Consider the following 18459-nt stretch of genomic DNA (forward strand, 5'->3'; position numbering starts at 1 on the left):
AGGGCAAGGAGATTTCAAAGGTGAAATGGTGGACTCTTTGCTTACTTGAAGGAAAGGCGATCTTCACATGCTCTCTTGTCCTTTTTCTCATTCTTGCAATCATCATCATCCTATTTCTTAAACACCTTTTTCTAACTAGAACTCAAAGCAACTTACAAACAGGAGGGGCTCTGCTTCTCTGCTTGCTCCACCTGCCATGTCCCACTCTGCACCCCATAATAATTGGCCAACCTGTCCTTCCCTTTCTCCTTTCCACCCTAGAATATGACTAAGCCCCCTTTCCCCCTTCCCAACCCTGTTTCTGAAGCTGCTTCACTCTTCTGTCCTGCGCTCCATGGAGTCACTGTTATTTCTGGCTAAAGATCAGGGGTGATGGGATCTCCAGATCAGAAACATCCAAAGGCCGATGAGTTAACCTTCTCTGCTTTGAGGTTTCATTTGAGCTTTCATGCTCAGGCCTGGTGCTTTCATGCACAAGTTGCTTGGAACTGAATGTGGAACCCTTTGCAAGGAATATATGGAACCTAATCCTCAGCTAACGGACGTGGGTGGCACTGTGGTCTTAACCACTGAGCCTTGGTCTTGCCAATCAGAACGTCGACAGTTCGAATCCCCGTGATAGGGTGAGCACCCCTTGTTCGGTCCCACCTCCTGGCAACCTAGCAGTTCGAAAGCATGTCAAAGTGCAAGTAGATAAATAGGTACCGCTCCGGCTTAAAGGTAAACACCATTTCTGTGTGCTGCTTTGATGTCGCCAGAAGCAGCTTAGTCATGCTGGCCACATGACCCAGAAAAACTGTCTGCGGACAAATGTCGGCTCCCTCGGCCAGTAAAGCGAGATGACCGCCGCAACCCCAGAGTCGTCCGCGACTGGAGTTAACTGTCAGGGTCCCTTTACCTTTACCTTTTAATTCTCAGCTAATCAAACAAGATGGAGGGGAGAAGATCACAGTGAGCAAATGCCCAGCCGCTATTGAAGTTTGAGGATGGACAGTTATGGTGATCCCTTTCCCCTGAGATAAACAATAGATGAAACTGCATATTAATCTAAGCATGCAAATAAAGTGTGGTTTAAGGATTGGACCAAGAGGAATTGGCAAAACCTCCCAGAGCAAAGCAATCAAAGACAGGGCTGATCCCAGAGCCTTGAGGCAGGTGAGGACGCTGCTTCAGGTGGCAGAAGCCCCCAACCAGGCACAATGCCCATGGGTGCCCCTCCTGCCCTGCTGCTTCTGCCAGTGGAGGAGAAGCACCAGCATCATCAGCACTGATTTTGGACAAGATCTCTGCCATTTGGGGCAATACGGGAAGTGCCGCCCTAGGCTGATTCTGCCATAGGTGTTTTTTGCAATGGACAAAGTATGAAAACAACTGGCTGCGCAACCAATTAAGCTTGCAATCAAAGAACGATTCATTCAGGGACCACTTAAGTAATTAATGCTTTGTGTAACTAATGGAACAGGTAGCTGGTACTCGCTGCTCTATGAAAATGACATTCTGTGTCATAAAAAGGTTGCATTAGAGATACTTTGTACTTCCAGTGGTTGTTTAATTAATGAAAAGCACAATTAATACAACTGTAAATCTTGCAGGCTGTATAATCATCCTACATAATGACTATAATGAGTTTTGTTTTTGTTTTTTATGTTTCTGATGGAGTAGAATGGCTCTAAGACATGGAAGATGGAGGGTGGAGAGATGAGTTTGTAGCAATGAAGTTTTTCCATAATGGAGGATATAATAAAGTTTAAATGGAAAACGCTAATGGATTTTTACAGCGGATAAATGCTATATTAAAGGAGGTTAAACTGGAATCAGATAAATGATCATCAACTTGTAAAGAAACCTATGGTTCATGTTGTTGTTTAGTAGTTTAGTCGTGTCCGATTCTTCGTGACCCCATGGACCAGAGCACGCCAGGCACTCCTGTCTTCCACTGCCTCCCGCAGTTTGGTCAGACTCATGTTTATAGCTTCAAGAACAGCCAGCCCAGCGCAGCACACGGAAACGCTGTTTACATTCCCGCTTTAAAGCATATCGGTTACATTTCACATACTTAGACCAACAGTGATACATGTCCAACAACATAGTCCTTTAACTAAGTTGGGTGCTTGGAAACTCTGCCAGACCGCCGGGGACTGGTAACCAAGTCTGGGGGGGGGGGCACCCAATTCTTGCTGAAGCTGCGGTGTGACCCTAGGTGGCGTTGAAACCAAGTCCCCTGGATCCGCTGCTGTGGGTGGAACCTCTGCAAGTGGAGTTGGCAGAATGTCAGGCATGGCAGTGGTCTGAGTCTGTGGTAAGTCTGGCAGACCCTCTGAAGTGGCTTGGTTCGGCTCCACGCTGGCAGTTTGCAAGAGAGGTGGAGGTGGAGCAGGTGGAGGTAAGTGTCTGTTCCCAAGCCACAAGCGCAATTGGGGGTACCACGGTAGTGTCCCAGTCCCCAACCCTGCGCCTAAGCTGGTCTATGTGCCGGCGCCACAAGGGTCCGTCTTCGAGAGCCACCTGGTACGAACGAGGTCCAGTGACTCCCACTACTGTGGCTGGCACCCAAGGAATGTCCCACACAAAGTTCCAGGCAAAGACCCGGTTTCCTGGAACAAATGACCGTGGCACGTTGGCACAGCCTGGGGGTTCGGCCACGGCAAAGTCTGGGTGCAGCAGGGCGAGCGGGTACCTGAGGCAGCAGCCCTTAAGCAGTTTGACAAGACTCTGCCCTGTGGCCGCATGAGGGGTGATGTGTTGTACGAACAAGTATTCGGCGACCCGCTCGTGCCAGTCTCCCTGGTCCAGGCACACCAGTGCCTCTTTTGCCGAGCGCACCATTCTCTCTGCCCGTTGCTGGATGGATGAAATGGTGCCATTAGGGCATGGCAGATGCCCAGTCCCAAAAGATACCGCTCAAAAGTGCCTGACGTGATCTGTGGTCCGTTGTCGGAGACAAGGACATCAGGACACCCATGCATCACAAAGAGGCCTCGCAGCACCCGGATGACGGCCTCAGTAGTGGTGGAGGGCATCAGGGACACCTCCAGCCATTTGGAATAGGCGTCCACCACTACCATAAAGGTCCGGCCGTGAAAGGGACCGGCCAGATTCATGTGCACCCTCGACCAGGGTGTCTTGGGCATCTCCCAGGTGTGTCCCTTAGCTGCCGGTGGCGCAGGCCTTGATTCTTGGCACGCTTGACAGGCGGATACCCAGGCAGTGATGGCATCATCCATGTTAGGCCACCAGAAGTAACACCGAGCCAACGCCTTCATTTTGACGATTCCCGGGTGGCCAACGTGCAGAGCCTCCAGGACACGTTGACGGAGTCTTTGGGGAATCACGACATGGTCTCCCCACAGCAGACAGCCATGATGAGCTGAGAGTTCATGTTGTCTGGTTGCGAATGGCAAGAACTCCAATGCAAAAGGCCCTTGTGTCCACCCCCTCCACACCCAGTTGAGCACACAGCTGATGGTGCGATCCTGGGCAGATGCAGAGACCACAGAGGCAGCCGATACAGACGCTGCCGGAAGATCCTCAATCAGGAGGAGCAATGAAGCAGGAGCCGGGTCTTTCACAAACGCTGGAAGAGGGCAACGGTTGAGGGCGTCGGCATGGTCCATCGATTTCCCCGGGCGATGGGTGAGCCGGTAGTGGTAGGCAGCAAGGAAAACAGTCCATCGCAGCATGTGTGGCGAGAGGACGGGTGGAGTTGGACAATCATCGGCGAGGAGGCCCAGGAGTGGCTTGTGGTCAGTGATGAGGTCAAAAGTCCTGCCGTAGAGGTATTCATGGAACCTCTTCACTCCAGCCACAAGTGCCAGTGCCTCCTTGTCGAGGTGGCTGTAATTCTGTTCAGTCAGAGATAGCGTGCTGGAACAGTAGGCAAGCGGTGCTTCTCTTCCGTCTGTGACTAAGGACAGTGCCAATGCCAAAAGGTGAGGCGGCACAGGCAAGGACCAACGGCCTGGCTTCACTGTACTGTACCAGCACACTGTCCAATGAAAGGAGGGCCTTGACCACCTTGAAGGCCACCATCTCCCGATGACCCCAGGACCAAGGTGTCTTTGTGCTGAGGAGTCGGTGGAGAGGCTCAGCTACCGTGGCTTTGTGGGGCAGGAACATGTTATAAAAGTTCAGCAGTCCCAGGAATGCCTGCAACTCCGTCTTGTTCTTTGGGATGAGGGCCTGCTGGATAGCGCGGATCTTGGATGTGGTCGGGTGAAGGCCGGAGGCGTCGATAAGATAGCCCAGGAACTCCACCTGTGGAATGGCGATCTGGCACTTCTCCCTCTTTACCTTGAGCCTGGCCTCTTGGAACCTGGTCGGTACGGCACGGAGGCGCTCGAACAGCTGCTGGTGTGAGTCTGCAGACACCAAGACGTCATCAAAATATGGTACCACACCCGGAAGCCCTTGCAGGAGACGCTCCATAAGGCTTTGGAAGATGCCAGGAGCCACACTCACCCTGAACTGCAACCGGCGGCAACGGAATGCCCCTTGGTGGGTGACGATTGTCTGGGCTTCAGCAGTGGCATCCTTGACGGGCAATTGTTGATAGGCTTGGAGAAGGTCCAGCTTAGCGAAGACCTTACCCTCACCCAGGGAATGCAGCAGGTGTTGGACAACAAGAACCGGATAAGCATGCTGCTGAAGTGCTTTGTTGATCGTGCACTTGTAGTCAGCGCAGATTCTCACTGACCCGTCTGTCTTGACAGGCATGACGATGGGGGTTTCCCACTTGGCGTCGTCAACCGGCTCAAAAACTCCTTGGGCGATCAGCTTGTACAGTTGTACGTCCACCTTAGCCTTGAGAGCAAAGGGAACCCGGCGTGGCTTTAGCTTGATGGATCAAGGCTAAAGGAGTTGTGGATCAAGGCTAAAGGAGATGGGCATACCTGTATATTGCCCCAAAGTGCCATCAAAAACCTTGGCAAAGTCTTTGACCAGGCCCTCAGTCTCTGCGTTAGACATGCAGTTGATGCTGGTGACTTCCAGGCCAAGGGCATCAAACCCTAGGAGGCTTGGCCGCTGACCTTCGACCACCACCAGTGGGAGCAGGCCCGAAAAATCCTTGAAGGTGATCCGGAACCGGCCAACACCTACCACAGGAATATCTTTTCCCTGGTAGTCTCTCAGGTGTACACGGTGAGAGTCGAGTTGCCTTTTGGACACTCTGGGTACCAGTCTTTTGATGGTGCTCCAAGACACGATGGACAGGGCAGACCCGGTGTCGATCTCCATGTGACATGGAGCTCCTTCAATGAGCACCGTGACATTCAGCTTGCATCACGTAGGCGAGTCGGTTTGGCCAATTGTGGTTCCAGACGGGCAGCAGCAGTTGATGAGAGCGAAACAGCTTTCCTTGGCGGACTGGAGTGAAGACTTGGACTTGCGAGTCGGTGAAGGGGGGTGTCAGACGGAGCCAATCGGCAGACCTTAGCGATGTGGCCCCTTCTGGAACACTTCCTCAATGGCTTCCTGTAGCGTGAGGTCTGGCTTGGCGAGGAGACGGAGACGGATGTCCCGGACCCCACAGACGATTCCATCAATCAGGGCATCGTCTCTCAGAACTCGCAGTGCATTGCAGCTTGTTGGAGGGTGTCAGTGTAGTTAATTCACTCCCCCTCGGACTGGTTCCGTGTTGGGGATAAGCAGTGTCCAGTGCACAGCGGAATGATGAGAAGTATGTGCCAACATGCTCTATACTACTTTATTTACAGTTCAAAGCTGGTAAGTTACAGAAAAACATCTTCCCTCTGCCGGAGCAGAGAAAGCGTCATCTCTCCTCTAAAGCACGGAGAGAATCACCAAAGTGAAACTGCAAAGAACAGTGAAAAACAGGAAACCAGTGTACGTCATATCCAGTCTCCCGTTCCCGTGGGAAACCCAACAGTACAGACTCTGTGGAATGTAAACAACCTGTCTCGTGACAAGCACTTCGCTGCACAGAGAAGAAAGCAGAAACCAACATCCTCCCCCTTTCTGTGAACATCTCTGGGCAGCGTGTTCGTACAATATCAGTACAAACCCAACTTCTGCACATAGGTACAGTGTTGATCCCTTGATACAATCTTGGACAATACATCAGCAGGAATTTCATTACCTGGCATATAGGACACCGTTACGAGTCCCTTCTGAATACGTTCCCTAGCATGTTGCACCTTCAATTGCAAGTGCTTCGTGCTTTGCTTACAACCTTCAGAATTCAGCAAAGCCAAACATGCTTTGTTGTCCTGGTAAACCTGGATTGGACATTTGACAGGAATTTTCATATCTTTGCACAATTGTAACAACCATTCACAATCCTTAAGTGAATAAGACAGTGCATTCAGTTCAGCTTCACAAGTACTTAAGCTAACTGTTGTTTGCTTCTTGCATGACCAATCAAATAGACCCTGATTGTACTTATAGCAAACTCCAGACGTACTTTTCCTGTCTGTAGTGTCACTTCCAAAACTTGCATCTGCAAATATCTCAAGACCACCAGACTTCTGATTGTTAAATCTCAGTCTGTAATGCATAGTGCCTTTCAAATACCGCGCTATGCGTTTCAGAGCTTTCCAATCCTTAACAGTGGGATTGTTGACTTGTCTGCTTAGCAAATTACAGCTAACAGCAATGTCTGGTCTTGAACATCTGGCAATGAAGTTTAGCTTGCCTAGCACACTTCTGTACAGTGTAGTGTCAGAAAATGTTTCTTCAGTGTCATCTACCTGATAACCTGTTGTCATCGGTGTGTCCACAGGGTTAGCATCCATCAGGTTTAGTTTGCTTAACACATCAGCAATTTTCCGTGACTGGTGTACTAGAATGTTACCATCTTGATCTCTCTCTATTTCCAGAGATAGGTAGTTGTTTACCTCACCAAGATCTTTCATGTCAAAGTGCTCTTTCAGTTGAGCTAGGGCGTTATTGTACATTGTGACATCTTTCCAAAAGAATAAAAGATCATCAACATAAAACAAACAATACAGTTTCTTTTGCCCCTCCTCTTTGACAAATACACATGGATCAGATTTCCCTTGCTTAAAACCTAGAGAAAACAATACTTCAGTGAGTTTTGTGTGCCAACACCGTGCACTTTGTTTGAGACCATAAAGGGACTTTTTCAGAGCACAAACAAATCCCTGTTTTACCTGTACGCCATCAGGTGGAAGCATATAAAGAGATTCATTTAGAGATCCGTACAGAAAAGCTGTATTCACATCATGGTGACTAATGTGTAGATTCTCCTCTGCAGCTAGCTTGAGCATAAGCCTAATGCTCTCATACCTCACAGTGGGTGAGTAGGTTTCGTGATAGTCTTCACCTGGTACCTGTGCAAATCCTCTGGCTACCAATCTGGCTTTGTGTCTGACTATCTTGCCATTTTGATCAGTCTTCGCTTTGAAGACCCATTTGCTTCCAAGCAGTTTCATTCCTGGAACTACTGGAACTAGGTCCCATGTTTTGTTCCTTTCCAAGGAATCAAGCTCAGCCTTCATGGCATTTAACCATGGCTCAGCTTCCTTTGAATCCAAATCCTGGATTTCTTGGAAACTTGAAGGTTCAAGAACCTTCTTGGAGCTTTTAACAGCTGTTACTGCTATCTTAGCAAATTCATCAGCAAATCTCTTTGGAGGTCTGCCTTTTGTTGCTCTCTGTGACCTGCGAATTAGCCTTAAGTCTTCAACACTCTCCTCTTCCTTCTTAGGAGAAAAGTGACCTATTGTGAACAATGGTTCCTCCAATTCTTGATCAGAGCTTTCAGAGGGTCGCATAGAGGCTTTCGCACTCTTGAAATCCTCTGAATCATCTGATTCAGTTTCAGACTCAGAATCAGAACCTTCATCAGTGGGTGTGGGTTGTTGTGGTTGCTTTTGACTATCCTCAGTCTCATCACTGTCATCAGGATAACATTGGAAAATTCCCACATTCTCCCCCCACTTGGCATTGTACTCAACACTTCTTGTGAGCTTAATTTCCTTAGAGTCAGTCATCATTATTCTGTAAGACCCTTTCTGATAACCTAGAAAGATACCATGCAATCCACGCTTGTCTAACTTGGAGTGTTGTGGTGAGTGAACCCACATGTCCGAACCAAAAATTTTCATGTGTTTGATGTATGGCTTCTTGCCAAACATCTTCTCATAGGGGGTACAACCAATCGCTGAAGATAACCTGCGATTATAACTGTAAGTGAAACATGAGAGAGCTTCGGCCCAATAACTCTCTGGAAGATTTGCATCATGCAGCAAGGTTTTTAACCCTTGAAGCAATGTCTGATTTGCTCGTTCCGCAAGTCCATTCTGCCATGGCGAGCGAGGACTAGACAAATCGTGTTGAATTCCTTTCTCAGCCAGAAAAGCTTCAAACTGCTGAGAAGTGAATTCTCCCCCCCGGTCAGTGAAAAGAATCTTTATCTTCTTACCATGCACATTTCCCAACCAAGCACAGAATTCCTTGAACCTAGGAAAAGCCTCTGATTTCTGCTTGAGATTGTACACAAAAATATACCTGGAAAATGCATCAAGGAGAACCATGAAGTACCTATTTCCACCCAAAGAGGGCGCTAGTGGTCCAACCAAATCAGCATGAATAATTTGGTATGGTTCTGTAGCTTGCCTACTAGACACCTTACCTTTTGCAGCCATTTTCACCTTGTTTGCTGCGCATGCCTTGCACTTCATGTGGTACCTGCAGGGTTTAATAGTCATACCTTCAACCAAGGCAGGCATTTTAGATACTGCCTCAAAACGCAAATGACCAAATTTCCTGTGAAAATCGTGAATACATTCTGCATGCAAACTTTTGTTAGAACCTGCAATGCAACAAGTGTCATCCTGCACAACATCATCATAATACAAAACAAACAAACGACCAACAAATTCAGCATACAATTGATAATCATTTTTCTTGGTGATGATGCATCTATTGTTTTTAAAGGAAACGTCAATCTTCTTCTCAATCAGCTGTCCAACGCTGAGCAGATTATGTTTCGCATCCGGCACATAAAGAACATCCTGTATCGATAAGTCCAAACTGTGAAGAACAACAGTTCCGTAGCCTTTACTGGGAATGGTGTGGTCATCCGCCTGGTGAATCGCACCTTCCTGCGGTGTAAAAGACACGAACAGTCGCTTATCGTTGCACATGTGATGCGTTGCAGCCGAATCAACAACGAAGAAAGATCTAGACGTCTTCTGGACCTCTGCAACCTCTGCAACCTCTGCAACCTTTGGAGCGAAGCGTGAGACCATTGCCTTGTGCTGCGTTGTCCTGGACACCGGACCTTTGCCTTTGCTCTGGCCTTTTCCACGCGATGAGCTTTCGCTGCGCTGCTCTGTCTTGGCCCTGGGATATCTGCATTCCCTCTTCATATGGCCTAGACGTCCACATGAGTAGCATTTCACTGCCTTCAAAGCTTTGGCGCCATCTGGTGGTTCCACTGCACTATGGGATGACGACTGTGAAGTCTCCCCATTTCCCATGCAGCCAGCACCTCGGCGATCTGCTTCATTCTGAATCATGGCAGTATCACAGGCTACTGTGAGTTGAGCATTTGGCTGATCAGTGGTATCAAATTCCCCACTTGCCTCATCCAGCCTTCTGCAGCTAGCCATCATGACTCTGGCATTTGCCTCTTGCGTCATCTATGGTGCTTTAAATCAGGCTGCTTTATACATGCTGCGTCTGTTTACAGCTGCTTCAATCCAAAAGCAAAATCAAAACAGCCTCTGCCTATGAGCCTGTGCCGCTCTTCTGTTTATTTGCTTTGCTTATCTGCAGCTGCTTCAAACCTCATTCCCAAAAGCAAGTTCAAAAGCGAAAGTCCCCAAGTGCTTTCTCTACTGCCCTAAATTCATGCTGCATCACTGAATTCTGCAGCTGCTGTACTCCAACAGCATTTGTAAAAGTTACTTTCGATTTCCCCCAGCATAGGAAAGTGTTGCTTTTAGCCTTTTGCCTGTGCCACGGCAAAACCGGCTATAAAAGTTCAAAGTCCAGCCATAAAGCCATTAATTAGAAGCTGGCAGGCTTCCCGGAGCAGTAGCACATACCTTCATCAATCATTTTGACGCGCAGAGCAGATACCTTGCGATCCGTGCCTCTGCCGCTGTTCCGATCCTTTGCCGGCACTTCGTCTCTTTGCTCCTTTGTTCCTTTGCCAGGAGCCCGACTTCTGGAGTCCATTCTCAAAACACTGCGTTTTTCTGGGCCCGGAACCAAATGTTGGGGATAAGCAGTGTCCAGTGCACAGCGGAATGATGAGAAGTATGTGCCAACATGCTCTATACTACTTTATTTACAGTTCAAAGCTGGTAAGTTACAGAAAAACATCTTCCCTCTGCCGGAGCAGAGAAAGCGTCATCTCTCCTCTAAAGCACGGAGAGAATCACCAAAGTGAAACTGCAAAGAACAGTGAAAAACAGGAAACCAGTGTACGTCATATCCAGTCTCCCGTTCCCGTGGGAAACCCAACAGTACAGACTCTGTGGAATGTAAACAACCTGTCTCGTGACAAGCACTTCGCTGCACAGAGAAGAAAGTAGAATGCATGGTGGGCAGCAATCTTGGACGGCTTTGGCGCGTAGTGGTTGTGGAGCTTCTCTTGAATCGTGTCCCATGTTGTTGCCTGTACTGCTTCAGGCGCAACCAATGCTCGGGCCGTCTCAAACACCTCAGGCCCACAGAGGCTGAGGAATAGGCCCCGCTTCCATTCCTTTGATACTTCTGTCAGCTCGTTGGCTTGGAGGTAGCAGTTGAACCGAGCGAGGTAGGAGTCCCATGATTCAGAGGTTGTCGCAAACTGTGGTAGAGGCACAAGTGAAGCCATGAGTCTGATGCCGGCGTGAAGGGCGATGGATGGAACACAGTGCTCTAGCCAGAACAGTCAGCTCTGAATTGGTTCTGTTCAGTGATTTCGCTCAGTGATTTCGCTCAGTGATTCGGCTCAGTTCTTAGGGTGGCCGCATCTGCTGTGCTCTGATGTCCATCGATTCCATCCTCGTCACCAGTGTTAAGTTGTGGGCGAACATATCAGACGACACAGCGATTCTTCAAACAGCTCTTGATTATTCAGAGGCCAGAACAGAACTGAGCTGAAGAGCTCAGTCAGCCTGCTTATATAGAGCTCCAGAAAAACGTAACTATAGCAACTTTCTAAAACTATCCAATCACTGAACGTCACTTTCGATCCTTCATTTGCATAACTATCTACAGTATCCCCCTGCTGGCCTAGGGTGAGAACTTTGGTACATGACAAATACAATATTATTTCAAGCTGCCTGACACATTGTCAGTAGAAAACATTCTTATACACAGCAACCCAGGCCTTGTGGGCAGGGAGGGGGGTTGCAGTGATTTTTAGGAAGTCATTAGTTTGCACCAGCCGTTGTATTGGGAAGACCTAGTTTTCTGAGTTCATGTTCTGGAAGTTGGGCAATAGGGGCAGTACAGGATTCCTTTTGGTGTACCGACCTCCCCACTACACCAAGGATTCCCTGCCCAAGCTGCTTCAGGTCATGGCAGATGTTCTCCTGGAAACACCTAGTTTGGTTGTCCTAGGGGATTTTAACATCCATGCCAACACAACCTTACAAGGGGCCACTCAGGACTTCGTGGAAAGCATGGCCTCCATGGGGCTGTCCCTGAATAAGGCTGACCCAACTTATAGCCATTTTGTTGGCTGGGACGTACTCCCAGGCAGCCCTGACCCCTTTGCTTAAGAACAAAATAAAACTCTTAAAACAGACACACACACACACACACACACACACACACACTAAAACAATAAAGCAATACAAGCCAAAGACAGTAAAAATTACAAACATGCCAAAATTAAACAAATTCCTGAACCTGACTATGCATCCGCCCCCATAAAATAAAAGGTAATATTTATTTGTTTGTTTGTTTGTTTGTTTAAGAACTCTGCGCTGTTCTGAGTCCTCCTGGGCAGGAACAGCAGCAGCGGTAGCCGTCCTTATGAGGCCTGTCAGGCCCCGTCCTGGGCCAGGTGCTGAGTGGCAGGAATGGGGCCCTTAAGCATTCATGTAGGGGAGACTCTCCATTGAACTTTGATGGGGGAATCGGTGTGTGTGTGTGTGTGTGTTTCCTGACCATTTCTGTGTTTCTGCCTCTGCCCTTGAGATTTCGGCATTTTGATAATTGTCCTTGCCAGTTATCAGTGTTGGGAGACTCCCCCCGGCAGATCCTGCACAGTCTGTCAGCCTAAGTCAAAACGTCCCAAAGAAATTAAAATAATGGGAAGCATGGGTGCAGCCAAGATTTATTTTAGGGGGGCCTATGAAGTTGTGCTTCCGTTTCTTCCTCTTCTGAATGAACTTTCTTTTCACTTGTGGACCATGGTATTTGTTCTTCCTCTACACAGGATTTGGCCTGTCACAAACCGATTGTATCTGCCTCCCGTTCGTTTGTCCTGCTGTCTTCACTGACATTGGGATCTGTCCACCACGGTATAATTGTTGCAGAAGGGAACTTCTGCTTGGCAAATGAGAATCAAACAAGTGTCCAAAGGAAAGTATCATTTCTCCTCCCCACGCCCTGCCCCTCTTGTAGCATTTTTTGGATCGATCATTTTGAGGAGCCTCTGATCTGAGTAGCTTTAGGCTACCACCCTAAATGGACATCCCCTCTTGGATTTAGGCAAAGGGAGCCAGTGAACTGAGAAAATAGTTGAATTATGTATAACTTGGAAAACATTTATGATGCCTGCTAACATGAAAAACAGGTTTCTTTACAAGTTGATGATCATTTATCTGATTCCAGTTTAACCTCCTTTAATATAGCATTTATCCGCTGTTAAAATCCATTAGCGTTTTCCATTTAAACTTTATTATATCCTCCATTATGGAAAAACTTCATTGCTACAAACTCATCTCTCCACCCTCCATCTTCCATGTCTTAGAGCCATTCTACTCCATCAGAAACATAAAAAACAAAAACAAAACTCCTTATAGTCATTATGTAGGTTGATTATACAGCCTGCAAGATTTACAGTTGTATTAATTGTGCTTTTCATTAATTAAACAACCACTGGCAGTACAAAGCATCTCTAATGCAACCTTTTTATTACACAGAATGTCATTTTCATAGAGCAGTGAGTACCAGCTACCTGTTCCATTCGTTGCACAAAGCATCAATTACTTTAGTGGTCCTTGAATACATCGTCCTTTGATTGCAAGCTTAATTGGTTGCACAGCCAGCTGTTTTCATACCTTGTCCATTACAAAAGACACCTATGGCAGAATCAGCCTAGGGTGGCACTTCCTGTATTGCCCCAAATGGCAGAGATCTTGTCCAAAATCATTGCTGATGATGCTGGTGCTTCTCCTCCACTGGCAGAAGCAGCAGGGCAGGAGGGGCACCCATGGGCATTGTGCCTGGTTGGGGGCTTCTGCCACCTGAAGCAGCGTCCTCACCTGCCTCAAGGCTCTGGGATCAGCCCTGTCTTTGGTTGCTTTGCTCTGGGAGGTTTTGCCAATTCCTCTTGGTCAAATCCTTCAATCACACTTTATTTGCATGCTTTGATTAATATGCAGTTTCATCTATTGTTTATCTCAGTGGAAAGGGATCGCCATAACTGTCCACCCTCAAACTTCAATAGCTGCTGGGCATTTGCTCACTGTGATCTTCTCCCCTCCATCTTATTTGAATAGCTGAGGATTAAAAGGTAAATGTAAAGGACCCCTGACAGTTGCTGACGACCCTGGGGTTGCGGCACTCATCTTGCTTTACTGGCTGAGGGAGCCTACGTTTGTCCGCAGACAGTTTTTCTGGGTCATGTGGCCAGCATGGCTGAGCCACCTCTAGCGAAACCAGAGCAGCTCACGGAAACACCGTTTACCTTCCCGCAGGAGCATTACCTATTTATCTACTTGCATTTTTTGGTGTGCTTTCAAACTGCTAGGTTGCCAGGAGCTGGGACCGAACAACGGGAGCTCACCATGTAACGGGGATTCGAACTGCCGACGTTTTGATTGGCAAGCCCAAGGTTCAGTGGTTTAGTCCACACCGCACCCGCATCTGTTAGCTGAGGATTAGGTTCCACATATTCCTTGCAACGGGTTCCACATTCAATTTCAAGCACCTTGCGCATGAAAGCACCAGGCCTGGGGTGCAAAGTGGACATGGCAGGTGTAGCAGAGAAGCAGAGCCCCTCATGTTTGAAAATATTTTTGTAACTTGTTTTGATTCTAGTTAGAAAAAGGTGTTTGCGAAAAAGGATGATGATGATGATTGCAAGAATGAGAAAAAGGACAAGAGACCATGTGTATATTGCCCTTCCTTCAAGTAAGCAAAGAGTCCATCGTTTCACCTTTGAAATCTCCTTGCCCTGCACGTCCCACTCAACCTCTTCAATCAGTGGACTTGAATCTTTCTTTTTCTTTTTCCTTTTGGAAGAACTGTTTGAAGCTATTACTACTACCAGTGCTATTCCCGGGGGGGATGCAGGGGTAACGCATACCCCTAAACATTTTGTGAATCTAAATTTGGCCAGATTAAGAATAATAATTATGGGAGGTGAGCATGTGAAAAGTCCCTTCCTTCAGGTAATTGCAAGGGTCCAGCAATGTGGTGGGGACAGGTGAGGGGTGAGTCATTTACCTGAGGGATACGTACCCCTAGCACTGCCTATGTGGGGCATTGCATCATCCTCACAAACCTTTCATTTCATTTAACCTATCTCCCTCTGAAACATGAATACAGCACATCTGAATGTTTGTGATCCTGTGTGGAAACTGCTATGACTGACAGAATGCAGGAATGCCTTTGCAGAGACACGTGATTTTGGCAACATTCTCTTCCACGTCATCCTAAGTCACAACGTCCCAAAGAAATTACAATTATGCAATATGCCTACCTGCCCTCTCTTGGCAAGCTTTGGGGCTCCATTTGGCTTAAAAGCTGTCTTTGCCTGGCTTTGCCACCACAATTCATCCTGAGCCATGAAGATCCTTCACCTCTGCTTGGCAGTTCTCTCTTTGCTGCTCCTGGCTTCCCCTGGTAAGGGATGGAGAGGAAGAAGACAGAGGGACACCTGCCAGCCTATTATGGGGTGAAAGAGGGAGAGGAGTACAGTTGCTCTTCTGTGGCCTTGCAAAGGAAGCTCACTTTTCTGTCTAGAGACATTTCTTTAGTGGTAAAATTAGCATGAAAATGTATATATCAGACAAAATTGCCTACAAAGGTCATCTATTAGGGGATATATGCACTGTGTTGCTGAATTTCCCGCATTATGCCCATAATTGCTATGCAATTTCCCCTGTTATAACCTGTATTTTCATGCTATTGTCATGAAATTACACTTTTTTATGTACATTTTTTAAACACGTTACTTGGAGGGAGACCTGCCTTTCAGAGGACGGCTGTGCTTTGATGTTCACATGTTGACTTCATTATGGCAGAGTAATATAAGGAAAAAGGGACGTGAGTGGCCCTGTGGTTTAAACTACTGAGCCTCTTGGGTTTCCTGATCAGAAGGTTGGTGGTTTGAATCCCCACGACGGGGGTGAGCTCCCATTGCTCGGACCCTGGTCCTGCCAACCTAGCAATTCAAAAGCACATCAAAGTGCAAGTAGATAAATAGGTACAGGTGGGAAGGTAAACGGTGTTTCTCTGTGCTGCTCTGGTTGACCAGAAGCAGCTTAGTCATGCTGGCCACGTGACCCGGAAGCTGTCTGTGGTCAAACGCCGGCTCCCAGAGTTGTCTGCAACTGGAATTAACTGTCAAAACAGTCCTTTACCTTTTTTAAAATATATGGAAAATGGCATCGTATGTAAAACTGGTAAGGAAAAACAAAAGCAGCCTCTTCTTTTCTCAGTTTGGTTAGATTTTATGGAATTCTATGCAAATTTATGGAATACGTCTTAGAAAATAAAATTTTGATTTGTCTCTTCCACAGGTCTGCCAATAAATTTGGGGTATAAAGTTTCTAATTAGTGGAGAAATGTTTCTTGATATAATATAGAGCCTTTTATTCTGGGTAGTCCTTGGGGCTCTGATGGCTTCAGTTAAAGGCTTTAGTTTCTCTATAACGTATAAGCCATGTGTGCCTCACTTCTTGCTGTCGTGTTTCGTGGACTGACACCCTCCACTCATGAGCAAATAGCTGGATAAGCAGATTGACCATTTCTTCTTCTTAATGTAGCAAGGGTGGTAAACACCAGTGGCCACTGGCAAGAGGTGGGGGTGGGGGGTAGGAGTTGGGATGCCACAGCACCCAGAGCGTCACAGAGCCACTCCTGTTCAAAGGGCTTTGGAGTTGTTCCTCTCTTTCATTCTATTGTGATTTAACTTCCTTCTCCCCACTTATGTTTGTTTCTCTCTTTGCACAGGATTTGCACAGGACCAGGAACCTCAGAATGCTAGGCAATGCTATAGGGCCAATGGTATTTGCATCCCTCTATTTTGTCCCAATAATTCTAAAAAGATTGGAAGGTGTAGTCATCATCATTTCTGTTGCCAAAGGTAATTTCAGCTTACCAAAAGAGAATTACATCTCATGCCCTTCTCCCATTACCCTCTGGATTGATCATTTTAAGTACCCAATGCAGCGTCCCCTAAACTGATCATCCTTTGCCTGCAAGCTCAATTGCTCCATTGCAAAAATAAAAATAAAAATACCTATGCCAGAATCAGCCAAGGGTGGCACATCCCATTTTGCCGCTTGATGCAAAATGCTAATTGCTGCTTGGCCATTCTGCCAGCACGGCTCCTAAGCCCATCTACCTGCTCCTCCTTCCATGGCCTGATCTGCCACTGACACACACCATACCCTGTTGATTGCAGGCACAGAAGCGGCACTACCATTATTGCCCATTTTAAGCAAGATGGTGCTGAGTTCTTTCACCACAGGCAGAACCAGCGGGGCAGGAGGGGCACCAATGGGTTTGTTGTCTGAGGGGCTTCTGCCACCAGAAGCAGGGTCCTCACCTGCCTCATGGCTGGTCTAGCTGACTTTGGCCCCTTTGCCCTGTGAGCTTATGCCAGATCTCCTTTGCCAAATCCCTAAACCACACCGGATGGGCACATTTAATTAAGGGATGTCTATTCTGCAGCTTTAACAGATGCTGGGCACTTACTCTGTGTGGTGTCCTGCCCTCCACCGTTTAAGATTACCTCAGTTTCACCTCCCATACATTCCATGCAAATCTCCCACTTTCAACTCCAAGCAGCTTCATTCTTATTTTATCTTTTAAAGAAAGAACCTGAGGCAGTAGACTTTTGTCTTGGGTCCTGGCAGAGAAATTAGCAACTGGACTGAAGGAATCCCATCGTGCCAGTATCTCTCGTGTTTCTCAAAACATTGTCACAAAATGGTGAGCAAGTCCCCCAGGGATGAGGATGGGCAAGAGATTGGCTTCAATTCTCATTGAAAAGTGAATCTATGTAATTCATAGTTACTGGAAATGGAAAACTGAAACAGACCTATCCCTACCCAATGGCTTATTATCATGAAATCGTTCTTGTGGTCCAACATGCCTTGCTTTGTGTTTTCATGTCTCAAACATGGTCACTTTGCTATGAAACTGAGTTAACTGTTGTCTTTTTGTTGCTGATTTCTATGTTTTAGGTAGATAGATGCCTTTGAAAAGTGGAAGATGCTCCCTCTCTTTGAGAGCCGCTGGATCCCGCTTGATCCCCAGCTAGGGACTTCTTCTTCAAAGCAACCAGATTGAAAAAAGCAACAGTTTCAAGGTTCACATGAGCTTGTGCCTTGCAATAAAAGCAGATCCAAAAGCCTTTTCACCTCTGTTTTTCATTTCTAAGCATGAGTGCTATTGCTAATGAAGCCAAAATGGCTCCTTACATCCATGAGACAGTTGTTTCAGCAGGCATGGTTGTGCAGTGGCCTAAGACGTCATTATAAAGGAAAACTAAAAGGGGGTGAGGATCTCTCAAAACTGTCTAGCGAGTAGGACTGGACCACAATGTGGAAAATGAGGAGTGACAAAATATGGAGGATGGAATGAGAGGGAGAAGAAATACTGTTCAGTTTCCCTTTAAATGGTAACCAAACTGAGTTGCACTCTTCGAAAAAGTATGCCAATTGAAATATAGTCATCTTTTCAAATTCACAGGTCTTTGAATTTTGGGGTTATTAAACTGACCAGACCAGATCTGGAAGTTTCCTCTTATAGATTCTAGGCCCCTCCAACCACAGGATTACAGGATGGGAAGTAGCCCAGGCTTTTACAGAAACTAGCTCCACAAAGCACACTCATTACACTTTATTAGGCATAATTGCATGCACATGTGCCTGCCAAAAAGAATTCTTCATCCTAGGATCCCATGGCATCCAATCGGGTGAGATAAGAGAATGCACATCCATTCCTCTCTATGGCAACAGAGCTCACTCTTTTAAGATGTGAATGGTGGGTACTTAGCTGAATGGCTATACAGTGGTACCTTGGTTCTCAAACTTAATCCGTTCCGGAAGTGCGTTCCAAAACCAAAGCGTT

The 18459-nt window shown here is 47.0% G+C and overlaps 2 long non-coding RNA genes across 2 annotated transcripts in view; one reads left to right on the forward strand and one right to left on the reverse strand.

Annotated features, from left to right (window-relative positions):
• The window catches only part of LOC309366007, a 44710-nt gene that overhangs the window by 12488 nt on the left and 13763 nt on the right, over positions 1-18459 (reverse strand). The gene's annotated exons all lie outside the window — the stretch shown is intronic.
• The window catches only part of LOC309365996, a 91293-nt gene continuing 88428 nt past the window's right edge, over positions 15595-18459 (forward strand). The window contains exon 1 of the long non-coding RNA XR_014166373.1: positions 15595-16465. This is a non-coding gene — a long non-coding RNA (uncharacterized lncRNA). The remainder of the gene's footprint in view (positions 16466-18459) is intronic.

This window comes from Podarcis melisellensis (assembly GCF_964234715.1).
Source record: "Podarcis melisellensis genome assembly, chromosome: 3".
NCBI lineage: Eukaryota > Metazoa > Chordata > Lepidosauria > Squamata > Lacertidae > Podarcis > Podarcis melisellensis.